The sequence below is a fragment of the Tenrec ecaudatus genome, chromosome 1, assembly GCF_050624435.1.
Source record: "Tenrec ecaudatus isolate mTenEca1 chromosome 1, mTenEca1.hap1, whole genome shotgun sequence".
Lineage (NCBI taxonomy): Eukaryota > Metazoa > Chordata > Mammalia > Afrosoricida > Tenrecidae > Tenrec > Tenrec ecaudatus.
The window spans coordinates 188,045,538-188,072,843 of NC_134530.1; the positions used below are offsets into that span (position 1 = coordinate 188,045,538).

Below are 27,306 nucleotides of genomic sequence, written 5' to 3' on the forward strand. Positions count from 1 at the left end.
ACTCCCGAGCAAGAAGGCTTTGGCAGAAATTCCAAGTAAAGAAGGTCATGTGAGGCTAAGGGCTTCCGTGGTTTGTGCACACCAGTACTTACCGTGAGCACGGCAGGCACAGAGCTGCGTAGACTCCTCGGCACGCTCCTTTCCCAACAGCTGACTTCCTCAATGGGACCGGGAGAGTGGCCCCTTCATAGGTGGGTCCATCTGTCTGTTCTGCAGCTCTCTGTCCACATAGATTTGTCCCTCTGTAACACAGCCAGTCAAGTCAGGAATGGGGTGAGGGACATCATCATTAGGCGTGGTAAGAATCTACCTTCTACTCAGCCAGGACATTCATACATTGTGGCTAGATCTGAATACATGTAACCTGGGAAACCGTGTGGACCAGGAGCTTCTCTGGCAGTTGAAACCTCTAAAGTGCTTCAGCATAAGATCTCATGTCTGGGAGCACAAGCACCCCACGCTTCTCATATAAGTAAGCAAGGGACTTGGCTGTGGTCAGAGCCAGGTGAGGAGTGATGATTCACTCGATGGTTGGCTCATTAGCCAAATTCCAAATGAGGCCCACAGTGTCCAGGGAGCACTTTTTTTCAAAGCCGGACTTGCAGAATCAGGCAGCTTCCATGTTTATACCCATAGCAGAAATATAATTGCAAAAATGTCTTCACTATAATCTACTACATATTTGGATTTCTTTACCAAACCAACCTGCCAACACATTTGAGCTGAAATTTCATTGTGTGGTAAATCAGCTACAGAAATGTTAAGAATTTTCTGCCACCCCCCCCCCCGTGCCCCCACCCAAGCAATGTTGTTCATGCCTGAGGTAGTTAGTTTATGGTGCCAACCTGGCTGATAAACTCATGTGGGGATAACTGAAGGGTGGAGAGATAAATGGCTCAGTGAGTCCCTTGCCTTTCTAGTTCTCGGGTCTCTTGCTTTCTGATGGTTGGACGAGGGTGCAGCTGCCTTGGCCAGTTCCCTGCTTTAGCTGGCAAAGCTCACTTCCTGCAAGATATCCCTGAGGAGAAGCCACATGGACCTACCTCGATGCAACCCTGGGTGCTGGAGCAGCCATGTGGAGACCCCTGCCAGTGCTGAGATGCTTACACATCTACTGACTCGGCTTTCCTTCTACAGTCAGCATCATTATGTGTGTTTTGTGAGATGGAAGGAGATTTTGTGGAGTGGTGTTGGATATATTGGTGAGTGTTGGACTTGTGGGCTTGGGCAGCACTGGGTTGCAATGTTTTCTTGAGAACACAGCTTTCCCCCAGATCCTGGATGCTTCCTCCTCCCAACTACCATGATCTGAATTCTAGCTTGCAGGCCTGGATAGGACAGAGGCTGTACACTGGTACATATGAGGGCTGGAGGTACAGGGAATCCAGGGTGGATGATACCTTCAGGACCAAGGGTGTGAGGGACGATGTTGGAAAGGGGGAACTGATTACAAGGATCCACATGTGACCTCTTCCCTGGGAGAGGGACAGCAGAGAAGGGGGGAAGGGAGACTCCGGATAGGGCAAGATATGACAAAATAACAATGTATAAATTACCAAGGGCACATGAAGGAGGGGGGGAAGGGGAGGGAGGGGAAAAAAAAAGAGGACCTGATGCAAGGGGCTTAAGTGGAGAGCAAATGCCTTGAGAATGATTGGGGCAGGGAATGTATGGATGTGCTTTATACAATTGATGTATGTATATGTATGGATTGTGATAAGAGTTGTATGAGGCCCTAATAAAATGTAAAAAAAGAAAAGAGAAAAAAATGATTAGGGCAAAGACTGTACAGATGTGCTTTATACAATTGATGTATGTATATGTATGAACTGTGATAAGAATTGTATGAGCCCCAATAAATTGTTAAAAAAAAACAAAAAGAATTGTACGAGCCCCAATAAAATGATTTTAAAATTTTTAAATTAATAAAAAAAACAACTTTCTCTTATACACGAGTTTCTGTGGCTTTGTTTCTCTAAAGTACCCAGACTAACACAATGTCCTCTGTGGGTGAAATGCCAGTCTGAATCATCTCCTCCTGGTAGATTCAACACTGAGGATTGACAGGCTGACACGTGATGGCAAGAAAGTCTTTAGCCAGCACAATAGGGCCTCCTGTTAATGAGTTTTCCAGATCCATTGAATACCAGACCAATCATGCCCTCAGACAGTGGTGTTCAGAAGCTTCATAGGACGTGTTGTTGGCATTTGTACCTGAAACATTGCTCTACAGTCACTAGCTTCTAGCACTTGCTCGCTTCTCTTTGTGTCATCTGCAGAGTCAATAGAGCAATCCCTGTACACTGGGGAAACTTAGCACAGTATAACATCACTAACGGATCCTTGACTCCTGATGCTGTCTTGTGTATGAGGGGAGCTAAGGAGAGGTAGTTCTGGCTAACTGCCAAGACCTGCTCCCAAGCACCTACCAGAAGCTGGTGCCCCTGGGTAGCTCAGGTGTGGCCCCATCTAGAATCCCCCGCATCACCTGCAGTGTCACCTTGTCTCTTCTTTCCCAAATGACCACCTGGGATTTCTTTCCTATGCATTCAAAAGCATCCCAGTGGACACAGAGTGACTGGCTGTTAGCCCTGCTCTACGTGGCCTCGAACAACCGAGGCTGGCATCCCTGCTGGATTAGCAACTAACTGTATGACTTTGGGCATGGCATGTTATCTCCAAGAGCTGAATTCCTTCAAAATATAGAGATCATAAAATACCTGACTTCACAAGGCGAAAGTTCTAACATCAGGTGTGAAAATATCTTCAAGTTCCTATTATTATTGTTGTTGTTGTTGTTATTAACATGACAACAATAGCATTAGGGACAGGTTGTATTGTAATCAGACAGCAGTGAGAAGACCCTAAAATCTTTCGATGTTTCCAGAACGGTCCCCGAATTTTGAGACATTTGTACCTCCCTTTCTCCTAAGAATGCAGGAGGAAAACCCTGTCTGATGAGTCTTGGGGCGGGGGGAGGTGTGGTATACAGACTATAAAGGCAACATCTTATGATGAACACAACGTGGCTTACCAGTTGGTGCTTCCGGGGCTAGTATTACAGTGTGCAGGGATGCGGATGCACATGGGGAGGTCAACCCCCAGCGTGATTTTCCTCCTCACTTTCCTTTGCATTGAGAAGTGGAGAACTCTGGGAGTTTCCGGGGAAAGGTCATGTATCTGATGTAGGGAAAAGAAATCCCACTGGGAGCCTGGCTGCACTACAGGAGTGAGAATGCAAGTGGGCCCACTGGAGATGTGTAAAAGGCCTCCTTCCATTCCATCATTTCCTAACCCCTCACTCTACCACTAAAACCACTTCTTCAAAAGTCCTCCACCACTGCAAGACTTTTTACAGCTCTAGCTACTTCAATTGTCTAGTTTGCTACAAGGATGAAGGCCAGGGAAGTTCTGCAGTTGAGCGTGTATGAGTGTGTGTGTGTGTGTGAAGAACTGCCTTTGCTTCGGCTGTGATCTGAGCTCTGGAGAGGAGCTGCCATCGGCTCGGCTGCATAATGAAGAGAAAGAACCCGGGGATTATTGCTTGGCACAGTTACAGCTCAGGGCTCACGATTTTTGCTGGGGAGGGGAGGTGGGCAGGTCAAGAAATGCGAAGCTGAGTCTATGGACATACGCCTGGAATGGTATATTCAAGTCCATCTTTCTCCTCTGGAGGCTTCGTCTTAAATTTAATTAACTAAGTAATGATGGTAAATTATCATAATTAATTGATGAATGCTACAGTGCTTTGGCTATACAAAACACTATATATGATCTCCAGGGCAGTTAGTGTCTAGTCTTACTTTGAGGACTAATCTAAACGAGAGTCATATATAATAACAATAATAATAATATTGTTCTTCTCATTACAAAAGTCCCTCACCTAGATTGTAATTCTCACTATCATTATTTTAAAATGGTTTGGATTGAGACCTTCCATTGGTCTGGACACTGCCTCAGGCAACCATTGCTCCTTTTCCACTGAGTGACAAGACTTCCTCTTTTGCCACAGGCCTCCCTGCAGGAAGAAGGCTTCGTGAGAGACCTGAGTGTTTTTACAGTCCAATGACCAAGGTAAACAGATAAACAAGCAAGTGTTACCTGGGAATATAAGCACTGTGGCTAAACCTGGAACTATGGGATCGGGGTGCCTGGCAGTTGGGAGTGCCTGGTGAAGAATGGGAAAGAGCTTCTCAGGCAGAGCTGGGGTAGGGATGTGGAATGGCCATCCAGGCTGAGGAAGCAGCATGTGAACGTGCGTGTGCGTGTGTGTGTGTGTGTGTGTGTGTGCGTGCGTGCCTGGGGGAGAGAGAGAATGTGTCTCATCTGTACATTTGAGGGCACATACGTGTATATATGCTGCTCTCTCTGCTTGGATTCTCATTCCGCTTTCCTACCATGCAAGAGTGGCAAACAAAGGGCTCAGACATAACAAGAACTGTGAGGGTGGAGCAGGACTGGGCGGTTATTTGTTCTGATGTACACGGGGATGCTGTGCGTTGAAACCAAGTCAACGGCACCTACCAACAACAAGCACGGTGAAAGAGTAGCAAGAGTGTAGTTAAAAGGCCATGCGTTTATATTTCCTCATTGACAACACTCCTAAAGGGGAATTAATGGGATGACGCCTAACAACAGCAACAGGACATTTCAATAAACCATGAGAATGGACCAAGAGACAATAGTAACAAAACCTTGGAATTTAGGCAGTAGATGGAAGAGTGAGTGGCTTTAGAAATACAGACTGGAGAAAGTCGAACTGTAGTCCAACGTAAGCAGTGAGAAGAACTATTTAGGAAGCTGGTCTGACCCAGCGACTGCCTCTCAAAGCCCCAGGAATTGGAGGTATCAGGCAATCAGGGTCTAGAGGTAAAAGAGGATTTAAAGCCAGGAGTTTTGGTTCAAATGCTTTTCAAGAAACAGTCGGACTCTCTCTTTCTGTCATTCCACATTTCCTCTTTAGTAACAGCAGATGGTGGCCCGGGTCTATTCTGGCAGAAGAATGGAGGTCATTCTTTCATGAGGTTAAACCAAGCAAGATGTAGAGCTGATCCTGGGGACACTCGTCTGGAGAATAAAATGACTCTGTGAAAGTTTGCATACTAAGCTTGAGCTGTTTTCCGTTTGCATGTCCTGCCAGGTTCTCTGAAGTTTTACAGCTGGGTATTTACCCCTTTCTGGAAGTCTTACCACACCAAGAGAAGGAACCTCAGGCCAGCGACGACAGGGTTTCCTCCAAGAGCTCAGGCAGGTTACCCAATAATAAAGACCAGCTTATCAACAGACTCAGAACGCCTCACCCTCTTCTCAGGTGCCAAGGATAATGAGATATCTGAGAGACAGCTATAAAGATAAGCAGACATATACGAACAAACAGAAACAAGCAACTTAGAAGAGACAGAGGCTATCATGGGAGAGAAAACCTTCAAAGCAGAAACTGTGTATCTCCCTGGAGAGATAAGCTATTACGTCCAAGAACAGGAATGTGATGCTATAAAAACATAAGCCCAGAGAAGAAAATGAGCACTTTCAGAAATGAGAATTTAGGAGGTATAAATTAAAATGACAATAAAAGGTTAGAAGATAAAGAAAAGAAAAAGAAGACGAAGGAAATAGATAAGAACACATTTTTGAAAAGTTATCTGACATCCAAACAATCAGAAATCCAGAAAGAGATCTAAGATGAATGGAGCGAAATGGTCCACAACTAAATGGAGAGAATTTCTCAGAATTGTGGGGCTGGAGTTGTAAGTTGCCAGGTTCCCATATAATGACCTATACAACTGAACCCATCATAGCTCACTGTGACGGTTCAGAATCGTAGGAACCAAAATGAGAGTGCGCACGCGTTGAGAGTTGGGAGGTATTACACAGAGGGGCAAGCATCAGAATGGCATCAGACTTGTTATAAACTCCAGAAGCTGGAAAGCAGAGGGATTATGCTTTCAAACTAGCGAGGGGATATGATACAACTTAGCACTTTGTTCTAGCCAAATTCCTAGTGAGAGTAAAGCAAAGACATGCTCAGGCTTGAAAGGTCTCTAAAATGTATCTGCCCTGCCTCCAGCACGAGGGATTAAATGCTGTGGCAGAGGAAGCCATGCCCTGCTGAAGACAAGGGTCCAGCACCAGAGGGAAGTGACTGGACCATCCCAGGGATGCGATGAGCACAGTTACCAGGAGCAGCCTGGTAGCAGACCCTGAGAGCCGCAATCCCAGTGGGAAGTAGATAAGGTGGCTTCAGGAAGTTTTCTTCAGAAAGGTGAAACGGATAGACTGTCTAATACATCAAAGGGTCTTCACAACTGATGTGGAGTTTGCAGCTGAACCATTTGGTAAAAATGAAACCACAGAAAAATATTAATGGTATGTGTTTACAGAGTCTAAGCAAATAAAATAACAAATGCAGGGCAACTTTTAACTCCAGAGAAAACAGAACATTGCACAGGAAAGGAAAATCCATTCTAGCATAGGCGTATCCACGGTTCAGTTATGAAATATGGTCACTTAGTCATAATAATATAAACTTGGAGTAGTTATGCTACCAAAATTACAAATTGCAAGTGGAGTGGGGTATGGTTAAGTGTATGTTGTAGGCAGGGACGCATTAGTGAGAGAACACTCTACTTTCATCTTCTGCATAGAAAAACCAAGAGAATATGCTTTGAAATTGAAAACTTCAAAATTAAAAACAAAAGAGGAAGTAGCAGTATAATGATTCATTATATCATGAAAGGAATTAGAAGAACAAATAGTAAGTTTGATTATGGAAATGTGATTTTTGAGACACCCGTGAGACAGTCAAATGCAGAATAGGCCATTGGCTCTAGGGATCCAATGCCAACCAGTCACGACAGGGGTTCTTAAGTGGGGAAAAAGTAAGTCCTACAGATAATTATTGAAATAATAACGTTATAAATTCTTCCCTGGAATGGTGGATAGGTACTACCACTTAAGATATATAGGTGGGAAGCTAGTCAATTACTTGCAATGGATGCTGTGTTAGACAGCGTTCTCTAGAGAAACAAAACCAGGACACTTATGATTACATATATACAACATAAAAAATAAGCAGCTAATTAGTCCACAGAGCAGTACAAATAGCTCAGTTCAACTCACTTCCATGAGACAGTTAATACACTGGCAGTTCTTCAACTCACGAGGGCTTCTGGATGCAAGTCAAGGAAGCAGACAGCTGAGTCTTCTATAGAGCAATACAGGCAGTCTGGCCACAGGCAGCAAACAGCAGGGCAGGTCACCAATAGTCAGCCAGATGACAGGGTCCAACAGACCCCAGCTCAAGTGATATATACACCAGCAGTGTGGTGAAGCAGGTCTCGAAGGAACCTCAAACTATAGCGACACAGTCCATGGGTTGGGTGTCCCACAGGTAGTGTAGCTTGTGAGTTGAGGCAGAGAACTAGCTAAGGTAACCACCACACCCTGGTCACCAGAGAGCAAGAGACAGAAGGCTCACCGAGCCATTTATCTCTTTGCCTTTCAATTAAACTACAACCTTATTAACCTCACATGTGCTTATTGGCCAGGTTGGCACAATAATCCTATCTATCACAGATGCCTTTGGGCACTAGCTTGATTCCCTTTTTACAAAGTAGCTGGGACGGACAGGGTCAGTGAAAGCAAAAGAGATTTGAAGTCAGTGTCAAGTGAACAGATGCAATCGAAGAGGGCCAAGGACGACCACCAGTGGGCACTGACAGTGTCGGGATGAGCCGGTCATAGAGAAGGACAGAAGAGCAAGATCACCAGTAGGAAGGCCATAGGAATATGGCACCTAGCAGCTGTAAGTCCTACAGGAGAGGAGAAGGGTTTTTGCAGGACAAGTTACACGTGAGGAGCAGAGTATGGGAAACGAGGGCTAACGAGGCCATTGATTCTACTGATACACAAGCTGTTGGTGACCTTAGCCAGAATCGTTTAGTGAAGTAGTTATTTCTTATTGCCTGCCTCCCTAACCCTCACAAGAACTTCCGTCATGCGCCACATCACATCTCTTAAGAGGCAACTGTTTTCCCCCACAAGACTACTTAGATACACAACATTGGGTTTCCATAACGACTTTGAGAGAACATTTCTTGGCATTCATGGGCCCTGGCCAATTCTATTATTGCATTCTTTAGATTAGTTATTTTTATGCTTTGTTTTTTTTATGTGAAACCTTAAATGAATAAAATGTTGAAACTGACCAAGGGAGTGTGTTGAATGACCTTGTCCTTCCAGTAATTTCACAACATGAGCCAAGAACTTTTCATTTGGAAAAATAAGAACCTACTCTAATGTAAAAGAAGACCCTGCTGCCTCGATCAGGGACCTGTGTGTCAAGTATCAGGCTGCTCACTTCAAGAACAATTCAAACCCGCCAGCCTCTCCGTAGGAAAAAGACAAGACTCTGTGCTCAGAAACCCTACAGAGGACTGCTACTCTACACTCTATGGAACCCCAGTGGTGTAGTAGTTACGAGTTGGGCTGTGATCCTCAGAGTCAGCAGTTCAAAGCCACCAGCTGCTCCTTGGAGAAGGATGAGGCTTCCCACTTCTGTAAGGGTCCCAGTCTCAGAAACTCACTGAGGCAGTTCTACTCTGTCCTATGGTCGCTATTGCCATCAACTTGATGGCAGTGAGTTTGGTTTTAAAGGAAGAAAGAAAACCTGATTTTCTTCCAAGGAAGGAGCTCATACTGCACCAGCTGCAGCAGTTTGTCATGCAAACCAACAGAGCAACCTTTTTGCTCCCAATTATGCCCAGTGTGGAAATGGTAAGAAATTTAAGACTTAATTCCGAGGGAAGAAAAGTGATGGCTCTTCTGAGGAACACTGACTGTTACAGAGAAAAACAAAACCGAAAAACCAAAGCTTTTTCACTTTATCATTATTTTTCCATTTACTGTGTTGTCCCCAGGAAATACGACACCCATGGATAACCAGAGCCCCACTGTGCTTCGAGACTACGCTGGTTAGAACACGGGGCTGAGAAAGGCACAGGTGTAAATCCTCATTTAAATTTCTGTTCAATGAGGACAGGATTTGTTTTCTGGTGTTTGCCTCCCACCCCCCGTTTTTGGTGCTGTATTCCCAGAATGTAGGGGAGCTGCACTATGAATATTTGTTGAATTGATGAAATCTGTCTTCTTAGCAAAGACGTAGTTTTGCTGGGCCTCACAGGCAGCCACTGAGCCTCTAATCAGCCCCTCAGCCTGGAAGACCGGTTGGTGTCTGTGTGAGCATGGAGGCAATTACACTCATATCTCTCCAAGTCCTCTTTGACAAATCATCCAGCCATACACTTGCTTTGTCTAGTTGAGTAGGAATTTGCTCTCGGTTGACTCATGATGGGCTTTTGTTGCTATGCTTGTTATCTCCGTGCTGTAACATACATGTTCAGAAAAATGCATAGCTGTTTCTGACAAGCCGATGGGTAGGAAACTCTGTTAGCCTTGTGGGCTACATGCTGAGGTGCTGACCTCAAGGTCAGTAGTTTGAACCCACCAGCTGCTCCTCAGGAGAAAGATGATGTTTTCTACTCCTGTAAAGAGACACAGTCTCAGAAACCCATGGGGCAGTTCTACTCGGCTCTATAGGGTCACTATGCACTGGAATCTACTTGGGGGCAGTGATTTTGTCTTTTAGAAGGTACCTGGAACAACAAAAATATGCTATTTCACATTTGATTTTAAATAATATTCTTGAAATCATAAAGGGGCTGGTAAAGTATAATAGCAAGGACTTACCAGGGAAATATCTTAAGAAAGGTAGGAACTAAGTGACATAAACAAAGCCCTGAAACTTTTTGCCCTGAGGACTGTTGATAAACTTAATGAACTTCAGCATCAATTTTTATTTTAATTAATTAATTTAAAATACTTTTATTGGGAGTTCTGATAGATATTATAACAATCTATAACTCAATTAGATCAAACATTGTAAAATTGCTGCCACCATAATTTTCAAAACATTTTTTACTTCTTGAATTTCTTGATATCAGCCTCTCTTTATCCCCTCCCTCCCTCACCCTATGTCCCAGGAACCCTTGCTACTATATTATTATTGTTGTTATTTTTCTCACTGTATCTTACACCATCTAATGTATCCATTCACCTCCCATTATGTTATTCATCCCCCTCCAGTGGGGTTATACAATCATCATTGCTATCTAGTCCCCCTCCCCCCTTCTCTCCCTTCCTTTCTCTACCCTCAGGGAATCATTACTCCCATTACGATTTCTGAAGGGTTTGCCTATATTGGATTTCCTGCATCGAACAACCATAATTATACACAAGAACATAGGCAGGTCTAACAGATTAATGAGATAAAACTAAGACCAAAATAGTAAGGCAAGGAAATATTAAAGAACTAGAGGGTTGTTATGTGTCTCATCAGTACTATATAGCATCAATTTTTATAGTTTTCAACACAATTGTCTGTACCATTGCATGTTTTCATGTGTGTGAAAGCAAAATCTCATGTTTATCCCCCAAACTTAAATGGTCACACATTCGATCTAAGTGTGGGAACCATGACTAAACCCCACTCTACGCCTTTTGTGGTGGTTAGATTTTATGTCAACTTGTTTCTAAATGGCGGTATGGTGGTGGAGATCAACCTATGAATCAGATCACAGCCTGATGAGCCGGATTGGGCGTTGGGTGGGGGGAGGAGCCTTTATAAGAGAGACACTGGGACTCTCTCTCTTTTGCTCGTCACCTTAGTGTTTGCTTGGATTCTGTGGCTGTGTTCTGGAGTAACCCATGGGAGCTGCCAAACCTGAGAGCTGACAGTGCTCCGCCACCATATTCCCACCAACGTTGGATTCACGTGACTCTACACCCACTGGCCTATGATCTCCCTGTTTCCCACTTCACCTTCCTGTTCATCATCCTGAAGCTATGTGAGTCAGAAGAGGGCTCTGGCTACTCTCAGATCCATTGACTTGAGCTGGCCTGGGCTAAGATTCCCGTTTATATAAAATTAGTTCTTGATATAAAGTCATAGCTTATACATATATGAATGTAACTGGTTTTGTTTCTCTCGACAACCCAGCCTCGCATAATTTGTACACAGAGGACATGGTCATAGAGGCCTCACCAGAGGCTCAATCCATGTGTATTTCCCCTTAATTTCATTTTTCAAAACAGAAACAGCTTTAAAATGGGTCAAAAAGAACACCAAATATTACATTTTGACCTAACTGTGGCAGTTATATAATCTGATGTCAACTTAAGAATATTAAGAGTGAAGGGGTGGTTTCAGCCATCAGCTCACAGCTTGATGGCTTCATTTGGATGCCCGACAGAGATAAAATAGCTCACTAGAAGCCAGATACCTACTCTCTCTGAGACACAGTCCTGATGACTAGCCAGATGGACCTATGCTGATGGAGTCAGTGCCCTGAAGCTGGAGGCGCCATGTAGAGACCCACGCAAGTGCTGAGATGCTTCTACCGCCTCTGATTCTACAAGACTTTCCACCCACAGGCCTGTGATCTTCCTGCATTCTGCATCATTGCATGTGTTGCTTGAGTCTGATGAGGAATTTATAGACTTATATTGGACACAAAGGATAATATTGAACTTATGGACTTGATTTGGACCAGGCTGGGATGGTTTTATTTTTTAATTTAATTTTATTGGGGTCTCTTAATATACAATTACTCTTTAATATAAAGCTGTTTCTTAGACACATATGAATGTCTCTGGATTTGTTTCTCTAGTCAACCCAGACTAACACACTATGTTTGCCATAATTAACTTTACAATACTCTCTGTCTGATATTAGGACTATCTACACCCCTCAATTATGTATGATCAGAGGGGCTTGTGTGAACCCTGTAAATTGACTTGGGGGTTTAACTGTCATCCAGAGCCTTCTGAAAACCAGGTGTTCATAATTTAAGCTCTGATAGTATTCCCTCCTTCAGATTTGCATTATATTATTTCCAATCTTTGGATCAAATATCCTGGTGTGCTTCTTCCATGTGGACTTAGTTGATGCCTCACTTACATGTTTGCTTGTTTGAAAACAAGTCTTTAAGACCCCAGGCATTATTTTTTCTGACGGTTGGGCACCTTCTAGCTTCTTCACCACACTTTGCTCTATCACCCATATCTCATGAAGTCGAGTATCAAGCAGGGCCATATCATAAGAATGAATTGTTCTTAGATTGAGGTTACAATTAAGTACAAGTCATAAATCTATTAATACATCTATGGTTTATCTATGTCTCTGGTTAACTTTAGAGACATCATTGGCATTTTAGTTCAAGAACACTGTCCATCAAACCCCTGGGAGCATTATTTCCACCGACATCAAGTGGAATGTAGACTCAGAGTGACCCTATAGTGCAGGGACAAACTACTTCTGTGAGTCTCAGGGGGTGAAAACCTTCACAGGAGTAGAAAGCCTCTTCTCCCCCCTGCAGACCTGGCTGGCACTCACCCTGTACTTTATTAAGCACGATGTCTTTTCCCAGAGACTGAAACACGTTGAAAGTCTGTGAGACAAAGCCTCACCATCCTCACTTTTAAGGAGCATTCTGGCTACTCTTCCAAGACAGGTTTATTTGTTCTTAAGGCAGTGCATGCTCCTAAAGATGTCAAGTCAGATTTGAAGTATTCCCAGAACGGTAATGGCCCAAATATCTGGTAAAAGCAGACACAGGTACTCTGTGATGGGTTTTACTTACATCCAAGTCTTGAAACAATTTTCACAAGGAAAAGGAGCAGCTAACATTTAAAATCTCATAAATATATAGAAAGAAGAAACAGGTGTTAAATATATAGACAGAAGAAGCAGGTGTGCACAGACTCGGAACATTGCAATTATCAAGCTCCCAGTACAAAATAAATATAATTACTATGTTTAAAAAATAAAAGATGAGCTTAAAATGCCTCTCAGAACCATGAACATAATGAGAAATTAGATATATTTGAAGAAGAAATAAACAATCTCTAGAAATGAATTACAATAATAAAATTCATAAAAACATAGATGAGTTTTATGGCAGATTACAGCTGAAATGAAAGGGTCAACTGGAAGATTAAAAAAGAAAGAAAGAAAACCATCAAACTTATTGTCATGGAGTTGAGTCCAGGTATAGTGACCCTATATGACAGGGTTGAGCTGTCCAGGTATAGTGACCCTATATGACAGGGTCAAGCTGTCCAGGTGTAGTGACCCTATATGACAGGGTTGAACTGTCCAGGTGTAGTGACCCTATATGACAGGGTTGAACTGTCCAGGTGTAGTGACCCTATATGACAGGGTTGAACTGTCCAGGTGTAGTGACCCTATATGACAGGGTTGAACTGTCCAGGTGTAGTGACCCTATATGACAGGGTTGAACTGTCCAGGTGTAGTGACCCTATATGACAGGGTTGAACTGTCCAGGTGTAGTGACCCTATATGACAGGGTTGAACTGTCCAGGTGTAGTGACCCTATATGACAGGGTTGAGCTGTCCTGGGGGTTTCCAAGAGTAAGAAGTCTCGTCTTTCTCCCACGGAGTGGCTGGTGGTTTCAAACTGCTGACCTTGTGCTAGAAGCACAATACACACTCAGTGGAAGATAGGCCAAATAAATTGTCCCAAATGTTGCAGAGAGACACTATCAACAAGAAATATGAAAGATGACCAAGATCAATGGAACATAGAATAAGATCTAAAAACATTTCATTGGCATTCAGGAGGAGAGATGAAGAGATAATAGCTGAGCATTTTGGGGGGCAGGATATAGGCAAAACTCCACACATTCAAAGAGTGTCAAAACTTCTAAATAGGATAAATAAAAATAAATCCACATTGAAGCACTTTATAGGGAACTTCAGGACACTAACAATAAGGAAAATATCTTAAAAGCAAACAGGGGTGGGGGGCGCGGGGAGCAGATTATTGTCAAAGGAGCATTAGTTAAGCAGATCAGTGACTTAATTTTTTTTTCAACAGGAACAATAGAATCCTAGAATAAAATTTCCAATGTTCTGAAAACAACCAAACCAAAAACCACACTCTTTGCTAATACTTAAGAAAACATTTCAACAATAAAAACAAAATTTAAAAAGTCAGAAAAGAAGATTTTTTATAAGAGGTTCCACACCAAAGGAAACTCTAAATAATTGCCCAAAAGCAAAATAATCTTACATGGAAAGTTTGAAATAAAAAAGAATGAAGCATAAGAAAAATGATAAATATATGAGTAAATATAAGTATGCATTGACTATATAAAACAATAACAATACTATCTTGTGCTTACAAAAGAAAAAAAGGTAAACTACTTTAATTAAAATAGCATATTATTCCGGAGTATAATATAGGAAATTCCAGAGTATAATATAGGAAATCAGTGTTACAACATTGTTCAAAAGAATAAAGATACTGTTTACATTTGCACTTCAATAAATTAGTATGCATGTTGTAAAATGCATGTTCTATGGGAATCACCAAAAGAATAGAAAACAGTCAGTGACTTAAAAACTACTAGAAGAGAAAAATAGGAGTATTAAGAATTCGCCAATCAATCCAAAAGAAGGTAAAATGGTGAGTGGAAAAACACAGCACATTCAAATGGGAAAAAAAACCATAATGCATAAAATAGAATGGAAGAACCTACACATATACATATCAGTAATTTCATTAAGTTCTTACAAGAATAAGTAAAAATACAGAAATTGCTCTTAAAACTCAAGAAAAGAATTAAAGAAACACCCAGTTAAAAAAATTGGCCCAAGGCCTGAACCTCCCCAAAGAATGTAAATGAACATGCAGAAAGATAACCATCATCACCTGTCTCTGAGCAATTTCAAATTAAAATCACTATAAGATACCACCACACATGTACTAGAGAGACTAAAATCTGAGAAACTGCAATGACAAATGCAGGTGAGGACGCAGAGCTTCAGGAACCTCTTATTCACTGCTGTTAGAAATGCAAAATGGTACCGCCACTTGGCAATTCCTCTTAAAGCTAACCATAGTTTCACCATAAAATCCACTATCATACTTGTGGGTATCTACCCAATTAATTGAAAACTGATGCCTACACAAAATTCTGCTTGTGAATGTTTATTCATAATTTCCCCAAACTGGAAGTCACTAGGATGTTCTTCTGTTAGTAAATGGATAAACTGTAATACAACCACAAGTCCAAAAAATACACGCAAGATTATTCAGAAATACAAAGGAATAAGCTTTCAAGCTATAAAAAGAAACCGAGATCGTTTAAGTGAATCCACTTAAGTGAGAGAAGTCACTCTGTTAAAACTGCATACTGTATGATACCAATTATATGAGGTTATGGAATAGGCAAGACTATAACCTGTTACCAAACCTGTTGCCACTGAGTCAACTTTTATTCATAGCAATTCTGTAGAATTGTCCATGGCGTTTCCAAGATGTACATCTTTATAGACATAGACTGCCACATCTTTCCACTCTGGAGGGCTAGTGGGGTCCAGCTACTACCTTTTGGGTTAGCAGTTCAGAGCTCAGAGCTTAACCACTGCACCAACCGAGCTCCTTTGGTTAGAAACCTAACTAAACTCATTGCCATCATCAAGTTGATGCCAACTCATAGCAACCCCACAAGACAGGGTAGAACTGCCCTTGTGGGTTTCTGAGGCTATAAACTCTTGATGGAAGTAGGAAGCCTCATCAGCTGGTGGTTTTGAACTGCTGATCTTGTGGTTAGCAACACATTATGTAGCCATTATGCCACCAGGGCTCCTGGAAAAGCTATAGAGACAGTAAAAGGATCAGTGGTTGCTAGGGGTTGATGAGAAAGGCAAAAACCAAACCAAATTGAACCACCTATCAAAGAGAAGATTCTGACTCATAATTAGCCTATGGACAGAACAACGTTGCCCCATAGGATTTCCAAGATTGTAAATCTTTACAGAAGTAGATAGCTTTGTCTTTCTCCTGTGGAGTGTGAGGCAACTGGTGGGCTTGACCCACCATCCCCTCACTACTCACTGCCCTTGAGTTGATTGTGGTTAGCAGCCCATCATGTAACCCAACCACTACCAGAGGGATATATGCGTACAGCACAGGGCATTTTTAGGGCAGAGAAATGATTCTTCATGGGAATCTAGTGGTGGATGCATGACATCATGCATTTGTTATAAGTAATAGAATTTGACAACACAAAGAGTAAATCTGAAGGCATGCAAATTGAAAAACAAAGCAAACCACTTAGGAGATCAAGGAACCCCATGATGACATGCAAACTGTTACAGAGAATCTAACTGTGTCACTATGTATAAAACACCCTCACTAAGCGTGGTGGTGGAAAGATGTGCACCTTTGAAATGGAATGGATTCTATAAAACTAAAGGCAATGGGAACTGCACATAATTTCTATACTGTAGATGATAAGGTTGTTTTCTTTAACAAAGGTAGGAGTTAACAATTCTGATACTATTATAAATAAACATTGGATTGAATGATTAAGCAAACAGATGAAAAATGATGAGAGCCAGTTTTCTCACTGTTGGGATGGGAATGTGCAGATAAGCAAGGGGGAGATGGCTAGAATGATACACCAAAATCAATTAGAATTAGTGCAGCAATAATAACTAATGTCTAACTTAATATAGATCCCTTGAATATCTATATATAACACATATTGATAATATGTGTATATGTACAAGTTAATATACACACATCCTTCTTTGGCTGGGAGAGCTAAAAAGATATTATACCCTGGTAGCAATAAATATACTTAATTCCCAGATTGTAGTTCCTAATGCCATTATCCAATAAACAGTATCAGAGGTCCTTGGAAAAATGCTGGTTAAATGTGGAGGCAGGAACTAGATAGTGTCTTGAACATCTCATAGTGCCATAAAGTAAATAAGTACTAGAACAGCAATAAAATAAACAAACAAACCAAGAGTCAAATAAAAAAAGATCTTCTGTCCAATCCCACAAAGATAAGGGTATATTAAAGGGGCAAAGGAGTCACCGGAAAGAGCTCCCAGTGGCTAAAGTTGGAGCAATTTGAGTAAAGTCATAAGTAAAATAGTATTGGGTTAGAAGTCAAAGAATACAGCAAATATTCATGAGCCCATTCAGATATGAAGAAATCAATAGATGAGGGGGAATAGCCAAATCTCCTACACAAAAGAACTCTAAATAGTTTATGCAAGTATTCTTTCCTCATGGAAAACTCACTGCCAGAGTCCATTCTGACTTCCAGCAACCCTATAGGGCAGGGTAGAATTTCCCCCTGTGAGTTTTGATAACTTTTTATGGGAGTAGAAAGCTCTGAGGTAGCTAGAGCATAGATCTCATTTTCTTGAGTGTGACTGCACATAGACATCTCTCCAAACAGTAAAGTAAAAGGATAAGGGGACAAAGTAACATTCCTTTAGTCAAATGATCTGGGTCAGCATATTGATAGTCTGCACCCTTGAAACAGTGTAATGAAAATGGCATTTGATCTCTGTGGTCACTCTCCTCGAAACATATCATTCCAGTTTAATTATGAGAAAAACATCAGACAGATCCCAAATGAGGAGCGTTTCATAAAATTCCTGAGCATTACTCCACAAAACTGTCAAAGTTATTTTAAAAAATGAGCCTGTAAACTCTCAAAGACAGGAGGAGATTCAAGAGATATAATGACTATATATAATGTGGTATTATATAGGACAAAGGACATAAGACCTATGGTAAGTCAATTTGTGTCAAGTATGGGCTTTAGTAAATATATCAATATTGATTCATTAATTATAACCAATGTTCCATACTAATGTAAGAGGTTAATTATTGGGGGAAACGCTGTATGAACTCTTTGCACTATCTGCTCAATTTTTCTATAAAATCTAAAGTTGTTCTAAATATAAAGTCTACTAAAAAAGTGCTAAGCTAAGAGAATAGAAAAGGGTTGATTGGATAAAATACAAAATCCATATCCTCTGTGATGGTGTGAATCGTCAACTTGGCTAGGTTTGAGTCTCAGTATTATGTTACACCTTCCATTTTATGATCTAATGTCACGATCCCATAGATCTTTTATAGCAGCACTAGAAAACCAAGAAAGAATTTGGTACTGAGAGTGGGGTTCTGCTCAGTGTGGTTTTGGGATTGAATAATGGGTAGCACTGGAAGAGTTTTAGGGTACTTAATAGTAAAAACCTAGATTGTTGTGAAGAGACTGTTGGTGGAACGATGAATACCAAGGGAAATTCTATGAGGGCTCAGAAGGAAGTAAAGAGCTCTCACTCCAGAGAGAGACAGCGTAAACAACAAGAAGCCGGAGCAGAGAAAACGAGGCAGATGAACTAGGAGACCCGCATGTGATGGCAGAGCAGCCAACCCATGGCGCAACAGAGCTAACTGGTAGAGTGGGATGCCTCCAGTCACTTATCGGTAGAGCTTAACAGCTAACACTTTGTAACACTCGCCCAAGTAGGTCAGAGGTTGTGGAGCTCTAGGAGATCTAACAGCCCTTGGTGCTGAGAGGTTTAGGAACCAGGAAGCAGAAGCTAAGGAGGTGCGGATGAGGCAGAGCACAGGAGATAAAGTTTTCTTGGTTTCAAAGGATAGGGTGGGGCCACAGCCTCCCAGATTTTAAAAACTCAGACTTATTCCTACTGAGCTCTGGATTGTGGGGTTGCTATTCACAAGTGTCAGACGGATGGGGCTAGATCTGCTGTCCAAGCTGAGGGGGCGGGACCATCATGACAAACGACAGAGGAAGTAGAGCTGCTATGCACAGGGGCCAGAAGAATGGGGCTTTCCAAGGTCAAGGGAGTGAGGTGATTACTTAGTTGGATTGAATTGCATCCCCCACTCCCTCAAGTATTTGTCTACTTGGATATGGCATTAGTGTAAGTATTATGTAATTATCATCCATTTTGTGATTTGATGTAATTTTCCTATGTGTTATAAGTCTTCTATGATGTTAATGAAGCTGGGTTGGAGGTATTTATGTTAATGAGGCAAGGCACAATTTACAGGATTAGATTGTATCCTGAGTTAGTCTCTCTCTTCTATTTATTTCTTCTCTTTTTTCTAATAAAAAATTAACTGTTTTCTCTTTGATATGATTGAATGATTAAACTATTGAATTATATGATATGGAAACTACTAACCAATGAAACTGTTGAACAAATTAACTAGTTTATTGACATATATTTGAGATATAAAATGACCAAACAAGTTAGCAGAGACCACAGGGACTTCAAAACCACCATGCAGAGGAGCTGGGAGTGGAACTGTTCTTTGGACCTAGAGCCCGTGCTGAGAAACTCCTAGACCTGGGTAAGATTGCTACCAAGACACGTGGAGCTGTCCAACGGATGCTGGGGCACAAGGCGGAAAGGTAGCAAGGGCCTTTTCCTAGAGGGAAGAAAAAGAGAAAGCCTCTTCTGGAGCTGGTGTTCTGAATTCAGACGTCTACTCTCCTAAACTATGAAAAACTAAACTCTATTCGTGAAATCCACCCACTTCTGATATTTCTGTTATAGCAGCACTGGATAACTAAGATTACTGCTTACAAAAGAAACACTTGAAATATAAGGCTAGAAATATATCTGTGAAAAGTGAAAAGAGAGGAAAGGAAAAAAAAAAGAGAGATGCCAGGTGTGAGAGCTGGGTGATTTTACGTCAAGGAGACACTCCTGGCGAGGGGTGGATCACATCTGTCAATCAAGTTGTAGCCCACTGACACCTGCTCCTTGATGTCATAGCCTTTTGACATATGAGTGTGAGACACTAGGAACTGTTCTCTCTGCCACTTCACCTTTCTCCTCTCTGGGCCTTCACTGGCACTCTGCCAGCCTGGAGGAGTGGCCTCCTGGGGCCTACACTGTCTGAGAGCTGTCAGTGCCCTGCCATGCTTTTACCAACCTTGAATCTACAAGATTCTGCCCTGTATCACTGTCATGTGGCTACATGGGTCCGAAAAGGGTCTTAATTAGACTTCTGGACTTAAGTTGGACTGGGTTGGGCTGCCTTCTGGATATATAATTCCTTCTTGATATAAAGCTCTTTCTTATACTTAGATGAGTGTCACTAGATTTCTGTAGGAACCAAAGCAACATCTAACCAAAAGAAAGCTGGTAGAGTTATTTTAAAACCAGAAAAATATAGCCTCTCAGCCAGAAATCCTTATTAAAGTAAAGAGAGTCACTCGTAAAAACAAAAAGTTCAGTTCCCCCAAAAGATCTATACAATGAGCCCTGATACCACCATGAGTTAAACAATGGACTGCTAACTGCAAAGCTTGGTGGTTCAAATCACCATCTGCTTATGGGATAAAGATTTAGGGTCTCAGAAATCTGATGAAGCAAATCTACTCTGTCTTAGAGGGTTGCTATGAAATAGAATTAACTTGATAGCAGTGGACTTTTAGTCTTAATACATATTCAAGAAAAAAGTAGAAATTTGTTTTAAACAAATCCACATTCATAGTGGGTCATTTTAATACTTATTTCAGTAATTGAACATGTGGATGAAAATATCAGTAGAAATATAGAGTATTTGAATAACATAATGAACAAGCTTGATTTAGGAAATATCTCAATGCCCTTGATGAACATGGCATATATATTTCTTTTAAAACACACAGAGTATTTACAAATAATTATTTGTGTGCTGATTCATAAAACAAACCTCAACAAATTTAAGAAGACTGAAATGATGTAAGTTGAATCTTCTGATCACAAGGCAATGAATGTAGAAATTAATGATAAAACCATTTTTGGAAGAATATATTTGGAAATTGGTACACTTTTATGTAATCCTTGGTTCAAAAGAGAAATACTTCTGAAAGTTAGAAAAATTTTAAAGTAAATGATAAAATATACTACATTTCAAAATCTGTGGAATGCAGCTAGATGAATAGGATATTTTAAAATTAAAAAATAGTTTTAACAATTTCACTGAGATACAATTCATATATCATACATTTCAATAGTTCAACCATAGCCCTAAGAGGTGTGCAACCATCACCCCAACCAATTCCAGGACTTTTCTTCCTTCTTGTTCTCATAGTTATTAGTGCCCTGTTTCCTGCCAGCCTCCTCTGTCATGTGCCTTTGAATAGGCTGGTACAGTTGTCTCTAAAAGTTAACCTAATCTGGATTTCAAATACAGAAAATCAAGACAGAATACAAACAAATGGCTCAACAACAATGACACAATGAAACAACAACAACAAAAAAAACAACCCCTCAATCAATAACAAAGCAAAAAATATTACAAACTGGAGTAATTACATATTGGGTCAAGAGGGATATCAATGACAAGGTGTCACATTTCCACCTAACTACAATGGCAATAATCCCCCCTGAAATGTACTATATCTGGTAACAAAGCTCTAAACCAGTCCCTGCTCTCTGTGTAGATTTTATTATTTATAATTCTTGGATCACACATGCTGGTGCACTCCTGTGTCCTTCGCTGATGCCTCACTTCAGGCAACACTGTAAGACCCTAGACACTTCTTTTTGATAGCTGGGAACAATATGCTGAGAAACACGAAATTTTTATATTTTAAATGCCTACATATGAAAAGAGACTACCCAAATTCAGCAATGTATAAAAATGATAATACATGAAATACATCATGTCAAATATGAGTTTATTTCAAGAATGTAAAGTTGTTTTAACAGTCAAAAATTAAAAATTACTGGTTAAATAGATCCATATCATGTAATAATCTCAATAGATGCAGGGAAAATATCATCTATTTACTAGACACATTTAAAAACCTGAGAGTAAAAAGAAATTTAATAAAAGGCATCTCCAAAGAAAGTGAGAGAGGAAGAAAGTAAAGAAAGTTATAATTCATAATAGTGACACATTGAAAGCTTTCTCTTCGAAATGAATGAGATTTATCTCTCACCACTTCTTTAGACATTATTCTGAAGACTTTACCCAATGAAATAAAACAACAAGAAGAAAAAAGACCAAAATTTGTAATGTTTGGAACAAAAGAAACAAGATTCCATTGTTCAAAACAAAAATGATTCTGTATGTAAACAGCTCAATAAAATCCAAGGATAAATTATTAGAATGAATTAGTTTAGTAAGATTATTAGAGTCAACATGCAAAAGTCAATGTCATTTCTAAATACCAGAATCAACGGAAGATAAAAGTTTCACAAAGGTACAATTTATAAGTTTACATAAAGTACTATTAGGAGCTGCTTGTCCATGAGTCAGCTACACACCTACCAGGTATTGCTGATATGATAAGCATGCAGGGACCCACCACTGTTTACACAGGCCATTTCACAGGATTGTTCTTGTATCCAGAAACCCTGAAGAATGACATAATGTTAACCCCCGAGACAAGGAACAAGCTTCTTATTGCTTGCAATAAAATTAGGGGTTTCCCAATCTCAATGTTATCAGCTACAAGGCAAACCTATTGTATCCATCATAGCCATTGTGGATTCTAGCAGACTCTCACTTGAAACCGAGGATCAAGATCATTGCACACGCTGCTTGCTGAGTCATGAGTAATAGGGTGATGTCTCTGCAGGAGTCTCATATCTTCTGCCAACATTCATGATACAATAATAAGCTAACATATTAGCTTGTAAGTAGAATAATAATCAAACCTTAGGCCTGACAAGTAGTTGGCAGTAAATCTAACAAAAGATGTGCAACACCTCTTGGAAGAAAACGGTAAACCTTTATTGAGAGGCATTAAAGAAGACACAATAACTTGAGAGAGCCTCGCTCATTGACAGGAGGACTCAGATGAATGCCTAGAGTTACTGCAATTCCCATAAACATCCCAAACACTTCTTATTTTCTTGGTGGAATTTGACACAATGTTTCTATTATTTATTTGGAAATGCAAAGTCAAAAGTAGTCAAACATTGAAGGGGGAAAAAAAAGAAGGTGGGAAGGTTAGTACTATAGATAGAGAAAATTATTTTAAAGTCATAATAATTGAAATAGGGGTTAGGACAAACTCCTGTATTAAAAATATGGCAGTGCAGATCCCTTGGATAGGATGGACTTTCAGATAAACAGTACTGGAAAATATATAGTATTCATATGGAAAGAAATGAAAATATATCGCTGTCTCATATATGTATTATGTTGATCTATGTGGAATTGCCTTTTGTAGGTCAGAACAGTAAATTATAGACAACTTAATAGTGTAGAGCTCAACCAATAAAAACAATTCCAGGTAGATTAAGAACCTATATGTAAAAGATAAAAAACCATAAATCTTTGAAAGATACTACAGAATATTTAAACAGTATATTTATTTCTCAAGATCAGAAAATCAGCCCAAACAACTATCTGTCATGAGAAGCTAAGAACTTCTCTTTATCAAAGCCACACCATAAAGAGGGTGGGAGGATAAGCTACAGAATTCAATAATGTATTTTAAGCACACATAACAGTTAAATGCCTCCTACCCAGAATACTTAAAAATAACTGCTAGAATTAATAAAAAAAATGACAACCTTAGAGAAAAACGGTTCCATGAGTTATGCAATCCTCCAAATTTGACAGATTTTATTATATTTAAAAAATCACATTTGTTAATAGTACTACTGATAGCATTAGAAGAGTCCTGAAGTACTGGGAAGCTGCCTGTCAAGCTTGGGGTGGTAGAGACAGTTTTTTGAAATTCTAATTTTTCCCTTGAGATTTTGGATTTTATTACTGACAACAAAAACTGTCAATTGTTTCCCTTGATGTGACAAACTCACTTGGTTCATTATTGAGAAAATGGCTGCCAAATACCTAATCCTAAAAAAGAACAAACAAAAAACCCAACATTGTCTGTCAGCTATTCTTACAAGTTAAGATGGTGTTCCTTGAAAAACTGCAACTAAACTAGTTCAGCTGGCACCTCAAAACATTGTACACGTGTTCTTTTCCTCCAGATGAGCTTTGTACCTGGGAATGCAACAGAAGTGCTTTGAGAATTCTTCCCCTTTAAGAAGACATCCAGTTAGGTGAAGACTTAATAAAATTAATAGTCCTTATTGTCAAGGGCATTCTTAAGCTAAACTGGCTTTTCATTTTTAAACAGTGAGGAAGACAGGTACTCCAATGAGCATAGTTTTGTTGTCATTGGCTTATTTTGTGCTGAGTTGCCTGCGTTTCCCCCATCAGCAATGCAGCTGTCACCACAATGAAAAAAGCAAATACTATCTTAATGTTATTATCAAAATAGCTCAGGTTAACTGTTTTGTTCTGTTCTTTGTCAGTGGTTTGTTTTTGTTGTTTTGTTGCCTGGTTGTATACTGTTGCTTTGTTTTCCTCTGTCTTGTTTTCGTGCATGTTAGTGTCTCCACAGGTCTGTCTGAATAGGACAGGCTGGATGAACTATCTGGAGGAAAAACAACGGACCGACAGTTCCGGGGGGACTTGGGGTGGGGAGGTAGGGGGGTAAGGAAGTGGTGTTAACAAACACAGGGACAAGGGAAAAACATGGGACCCCAAATGGTAGAGAGGGGAGAGTGGCAGGCCTGGTGGGAAATGATCAAGGGTAAGGTTGCTTAGAGAAGAGGTATACTCTAGCCCAGGTGGCGATGAAGCATGGTAGTGGGGCAGGAGGAAAGTCAAGGGAGATGGAGGAAAGAGCTAGGAGTCAAAGGGCATTTATGGAGGTCTAGACAAAGACATGTACATGCAAATATATATAGGAGGATGGGGAAATAGATCTATGTGTCTATATTTATAGGTTAAGTAGTATTAAGGTGGCGGAAGGACCTTGGGCCTCTACTCAAGCACTCCCTCAATGCATGAATACTTTCTTTTATTAAATTGGAACTCTATGATGCTCACTCTCCCGACACAACTGCTGGAGCCAAAGTGGGTGAACAAGTAAATGTGGTGAAGAAAGCTGATGGTGCCCGGCTATCAAAAGAGATAGTGACTGGGGTCTTAAAGGCTTGAAGATAAACAAGTGGCCATCTAGCTCAGAAGCAAAAAAGTCCACATGGAAGAACACACCAGCCTGTGTGATTGAGTGGTCCCAAAGGGATCAGTTACCAGGCATCAAAGAACAAAAAATCATATCATTGACTGCACACCTCCATGATAGGATCGCTGAAGACAAATGGGTGCATAAGCAAATGTGGTGAAGAAAGCTGATGGTGCCCGGCTATCAAAAGAGATAGTGTCTGGGGTCTTAAAGGCTTGAAGGTGAACAAGCGGCCATCTAGCTCAGAAGCAAAAAAGCCCACATGGGAGAAGCACACCGGCCAGTGCGATCACGAGGTGCCAAGGGACCAGGTATAAGGCATCATGCAAAAAAAAAAAAAAGATATATGTGTGTGTGTATATATATATATATATATATACCATATTAAATGAAGGGGGAAGTGCAGAGTGGAGACCCAAGGCCCAAGTGTCGGCCAATGGAGATATCCCCTCATAGAGGGGTTTAGGAGAGGAGATGGGTTAATTAGGGTGCGAGGTAGTACCGATGAAGAACACAGCTTTCCCCCCGATCCTGGATGCTTCCTCCCCCCAACTACCATGATCCGAAGTCTACCTTGCAGGGCTGGATAGGACAGAGGCTGTACACTGATACATATGAGGGCTGGAGGCACAGGGAATCCAGGGTGGATGATAGCTTCAGGACCAAGGGTGTGAGGGGCGATGCTGGGAGAGTGGAGGGTGAGTGGGTTGGAAAGGGGGAACTGATTACAAGGATCCACATGTGACCTCTTCCCTGGGAGAGGGACAGCAGAGAAGGGGGGGAAGGGAGACTCCGGATAGGGCAAGATATGACAAAATAATGATGTATAAATTACCAAGGGCACATGAGGGAGGGGGGAGCGGGGAGGAAGGGAAAAAAAAAAAGAGGACCTGATGCAAAGGGCTTAAGTGGAGAGCAAATGCTTTGTGAATGATTGGGGCAGGGAATGTATGGATGTGCTTTATACAATTGATGTATGTATATGTATGGATTGTGTTAAGAGTTGTATGAGTCCCTAATAAAATGTAAAAAAAGAAAAGAGGAGAAAAAAATGATTAGGGCAAAGAATGTACAGATGTGCTTTATACAATTGATGTATGTATATGTATGAACTGTGATAAAAAGTTGTATGAGCCCCTAATAAATTGTTTTAAAAAAATAGCTCAGGTTGTGTGGGCTCACTGAAAGGACCTCCGTGGACCACAGTTCAATAGACAAACTGAATCTGTGACCATCGAGTAGATTCTGGCTTTAGACACCCTTTAGGGCAGGGTTTAACTGCCCCATAGGGTTTCCAAGACTGTAAATCTTTATGGACGCTGACCCCACAGTGTCTTTCCTGGGAGTGGCTCCTGGGTTTGAACTAACGGCTTCTCAGTTCACAGCCAAGCACTTTTACCAATGTGCCAGGGGGAGCCTCATCCATGTCCTAGCCAGGAAGCTTCTTCAATGTTAACAGCAAGCCAGGCACAGCAGTTCCTCTTAACCCCTTGCCAACAACCTCGAGTGCTTTGGAAACACAGCAGGCCGTTTGCCCTCCCCAGATGAGGGGCTCGCCTCTTGGGAGTGGGTCGGTTTGGAAGTGAACGAAACAGTGTGGAGACTCTGGTGTCATGGGAGAGACATGTTTTTGAGCTGCTTCTAATGAGTCTTGACCTGGAAGAAGATCCTGTGCTGAAAAGGCGGGAGCGCAAGGGCACCTCCGGCTCCTTTTGCAGCAAGATGGGAACCTCTGCTAGAGTCTCATGGCGTTGCCCGCTTTCGCAGGAAAGGCCTCACTCACCAGCTTGTCCGCAGACACTGACCGGTTCCGGTTCCGGAGAAGCAAGACGCAGGCCGGACTCAGGCTGATGCCCAATGGCCATCACGGGAACGTAATATGACGGGGGCCTCCCACTGGCGAGCCGTTTCTTAAGTCAAGTGGCCCAATCACTTGGCGAATACAATGGGGAGGAAGGATTAACCTGTGTCTTCTTTGAAAAAGCTGGGAGTGGCACCCGCCAAGCCCCGCCCCTCGCCAGCCAACCCGGAAGCGCTTGCTTGGGGGGCGAGTTGGGTAGAGTTTGGGAGGAGGACTTGATGTGGCTTCGTGGTGGATGCGCTTCTCTGCCACACGCTGACGCTGAAGGACGTTTCTTCCTTGCACACCCTCTGTTTCCCCCTTGTGCTCCATCTCTATGCTGGCGACACCTTCCTAGGTGCCCAAGGCTGGGAGTCTGGACAACGACTCACTTTCAATCATTTCAGAGCAGTCTGGGCCTGCAGCTCTGGTACCCACGTTTTCCTGGGGAGCACAGTCAGAGACACCGGTGGCCTTTCTTGCTCAGTTGACCGGAATGCTACCTAGGCCCTGGCATCATTCTTAGCTAGTATTTTGGGACAAAACCA

The 27,306-nt window shown here is 41.4% G+C and overlaps 1 pseudogene; it reads right to left on the reverse strand.

The window, feature by feature from the left end:
• Positions 1-159: 159 nt before the first annotated feature.
• On the reverse strand, positions 160-26,783 carry LOC142439120 (V-type proton ATPase subunit B, brain isoform pseudogene; annotated as a pseudogene).
• Positions 26,784-27,306: the final 523 nt, after the last annotated feature.